The 4,218-nt window shown below is 40.9% G+C and overlaps 1 pseudogene; it reads right to left on the bottom strand.

Annotated features, from left to right (window-relative positions):
• Positions 1-1,864: 1,864 nt before the first annotated feature.
• On the bottom strand, positions 1,865-4,218 carry LOC113294521 (annotated as a pseudogene).

Below are 4,218 nucleotides of genomic sequence, written 5' to 3'. Positions count from 1 at the left end.
ATTGACACTTGGATATTGGTCTTTGGTACCATCCAAGTTATCTCTCTAGTATTTGATAAAGACTCGCAAATTTCTATTTGCTTGAGTATATATCAAATCGAGAGATTGAGATATAAACTCTTTGATATACTTTTTATCTAGATTGAGTCTGACTGTCTAGTTGATTCTCTAGAAAGTATATTGGAGTTTTTCCATACAGATTGCTAAGCGAAATATTGGGTGTGGTTGTTGTACCCCCACTTTTTCAGTGGCAACATTGGCCCTGTTGCCACATCAATCCCAACGCTCTGGGAAACGTTACTTGGCTTGGTTGGCGTAGCAACTTTGCCTAAACTAGGGTTTGGCATGTCGAAACCCTAATAGGTGCATGTGGCATGCGGCCGCGGCATGGCGACACTTCTTTGTGCAAACATTGCCATAGCTATGCCAAAGAAACTATGACAAGGCCGTAGTGTGGAAACGGCCACAGGAGTAAGGATTGTCGTGGGTGGCTATGATATGGCGCCATTCCTAGAGATTCATGGGCCCCACACGACTCGTGGCATGTTGTGGGGCCGAAGTGGCATAATTTGTATTGCGAAAATTAGGGTTTTGGTTAATGGAGGGTCGTGCTTCTGACTAGAAACCCCTAATTTGAGCTTATCATGGCGTTGGCCTCGAACAGGAGGTAGGTTAGCACGTACGGTGCTATTTATGGCGCGTTGGCGCGTTTTGGCAGGTTTGGCATGTTGTTAGCATGTTGACGCGGTAAGTGGCATGTTTGGCACGTGTACTTGGCATGCCCGTTTGGCATGCTTTTTGGCGTGTTTGGTATGTCGTTAGTATGTTGGCGCGGTTTTGGGAAGCCAACATGGTATGGAGACATCTTGACACCTCTTTTAAAGCTGTGGAAGGTTTAGAGCAACCTGATTGGTCCAAAAAGGAAGGCCAGCCAAACATGGTGTGGCCGCACTTCCAGTATGAGTGTGGCGGCTTTAGGGAGACCTGATTGGTCGTTGGAAACTGGGGCCGGCAGGTATGGGCCCAGCCACATTTGGTGTGAGCGTGGCGGTTTTAAGGCGACCTGATTGGTCGAGGAAAGTAGGGCCGATTTAGGATGGGGGCGTGGCCAATCTCAAGTGGCGCCAGCTGGCCTAAGGCATGGCCATGCCTCCCTTTGCTGCTGCGGCTCCCTGTTTCCTGATTCTGGGCAAGATTTTGCACCTTCTAATCCATGTCGGATTAATTACCTAGTTTGCCTAGGCTTATTTTCGACAAGCAAGGTCTGGTATACTGCGCAAGGCGTAAAAGTAATTGATTGAATTCTATGTGTTGACACAGAGTTCTTTAAGTTCATAGCCAGAGAGCAGCATGCTTTCTGATTGAATACCTTATGCAAAGACCTCATCCTTGATACTTGGAAATTCGTGCTACTCTGCTGCGAGTGAACACAAATTGTCATGGCATATCAACATTAAGGGTTCAGCCGGGGAACATAGCACAGGAAGCATTCAAAGAAATTTATATTAATCGAATGTAGGCAATGTGCCAAAATCTACAGAATACTTGGGATTGTTGCCACATGCACCATTCTGGGTAAATTTCATAAGAAAATATTGAGTTGCTCAATAAATGTGCCAGTGAAGAGGTGCACACTCATGGCTTCGTTTCCTTACAGAGTGACGTCACATCAGATATAAGATTTTACAATTTTAACCCTAAGTTAAAAACCACCATCAACAACAGGGCACAATACCCAACGAGAACAATGAACCCGTATAATATCATCACTAACACATAAGCAAAAAAAGTGAAGGTGGCTCTAGCATCACAGATATTGTGATACTGTTTATTCATGCATTTGAATTGTTACTTATACATTTATTTAGATACTCTCTTCATCGTATTTATTTGATACCAAATCATCAAATTTCTTACCGTCACCCCATAAGGCATATGCTTCTTCACCATGTACTGCATCATCTCCGACCAACAGTTGTTCTTCGGACATTCGAAGTGGAATAACAACCCTTATTGATAAGCATATGATGGAAGTGACAACAACATTCAAACCAATGATGAAAGCAGCAGCGGCAAGTTGTTTCAATAGTTGCATTCCTCCAGGTCCACCATAAGTTAAACCTCTTGAGCCGGGTACATGCAAGAAAAGTCCGGAGAGTCTCGGTTCCACAAAGATGCCCGTATAGATACCTCCTAGAAGGCCCGCGACTGCATGGGTATGAAACATACCCAACGTGTCATCAACTTTTTGAAGTAATTTAGATCTTTTATGGAGGATCATCATCGTGAACCATGGAATAGATCCTGATAAAGTTCCCATGATAAGAGCTGCCCATCCCTGAACAAGACCTATATTATGCACGAAAAATACAAGTCCAGTCATATGTATTGTGAAGTTGTAAGATGGACAAAACTGGACGTAAGTAAGAAGCTGGGTTGCACTGATGCAGACTCAGACTGGAAAAAATTCTAGAAGATAAGGACGTGTATACGTTATGAAATCAGTGATATTTTTCACTACGATGTATATGTTATGAATGTAATTTTTCAACAACGCTAATAAATTGTTAATAAATAACAAATTTGTAAATGGATAAATATATATGTCAACAACATAACACATGTAAAAAAAATTGTGTCATTATTAATGTATATTTGTATTGAAATAATATGTGATTTATGCACATGATGTCACTGAAATGTCTGACGTGGAGACACGCACGTCTTAGCGTCAAAGGCGAACACGTGGCCATTATAAGCTCGTCTGTGCTACCCAGATAAGCAATATCTAATGAAATTTTTTTTTCGTTTGAGAATGATCGAGAATTCATTTTTCTTCTATCCTTCTTTTAATTTTTTCTATAATTTATTTTACTTTTATATGTAAATTTATCAATAAAAAAGATAAAGTAATCGGGATAACGAATCTCAATGCCGGAAAACCATCTTCGTGTCCGGAAATTGTTTTCTCCCATTTGTGGAATGGATAAAAAGCAAGATTTTTTGGTGTAGAATAGTAGTCCAAGAACCAAATTGTTCCATGCTGCATTCAAGAAATTTGTGACAGTTACCTGCACCAGGAGTTATGCAAACAAGTCCTGTGATCATTCCTTGAATGGCTCCAATTACAGAAGGTTTATTGAAGTATATGACATCCATACATGTCCACACGACGAGACTTGTTGCAGCACAAATATGGGTGTTCAATACTGCCATGGATGCCACTAAATTAACAGCATATGGTGCACCACCATTAAAACCAGACCAACCCATCCACAATAGTCCTGCACCCATTAATGTCAACAAAATATTGTTCGGTGTAAAATCTTCTCTGTCAGACTGTGTCCGCGGTCCAACCTATCAAACACCACATAGAAACGGTCACTTCTCCTTTAAGCATCTGGATACTTATAATGCACAGGCTAAAGCACACTTAAAGATAAATGCAATACTCATTTTGTACTTACCCAGTAAGCAGCGGTGAGGCCTGCAATACCAGAGGAGAGATGGATGACATAGCCACCAGCATAATCCACCCCACATACTAAAAGCACCAACAGTGTAAGAAAAAGTTAACCAAAGAGGAACGAAAACCACCCATGCTTTGAAGTTCATTCTGCCCAACAGTGATCCGGCAAGTAAAATCAAAGTTATTGCTGCGAAAACGAACTGAAAATAAACAAGAGATGACATCGGGTAGAAAGGCTGAGCCATAGCGGTTGCAACTCCACCAGCGCTATCAAACTGAGTTGACTCAGGTAATTCAGCTTGGGCTAAAAGATAATTTTGGCCTAATGAAAAACCAGGTTTACCCAAAAAGGAAGAAGTTTTTCTCCAAAAGTCATTTTATATGCCCAAGAAACCCAACAGATTAGTACGGCGGCAAAGGCGTAAAGAGCCATGAAAGCTGAATTTACTGCCCATTTTTTCTTAACGATGCTTCCGTAGAGGATTACTAAGCCTGGTACACTTTGTATTCCAATTAAGGTTGCTGATATCATCTGCCATGCATTGTTTCCTTTGTTTAACCAATCTGGTGCTGCTTCGGATATGTTGAACGAAATGTATATATGGCTTACTAGAGTATATTATTTCACAAGATCATAAATGAGGGAGAAAGAGACCATCTTATATGAAGATTCGGCTTTGGGTTTACGATGTTTACAAGATCATTGATTCCAAACTTTGAATTGTTAATGATTTAATCGATGTTAACAT

The sequence above is a fragment of the Papaver somniferum genome, chromosome 7 (assembly GCF_003573695.1).
Source record: "Papaver somniferum cultivar HN1 chromosome 7, ASM357369v1, whole genome shotgun sequence".
NCBI lineage: Eukaryota > Viridiplantae > Streptophyta > Magnoliopsida > Ranunculales > Papaveraceae > Papaver > Papaver somniferum.
This window is presented reverse-complemented; position numbering and strand designations above follow the sequence as displayed.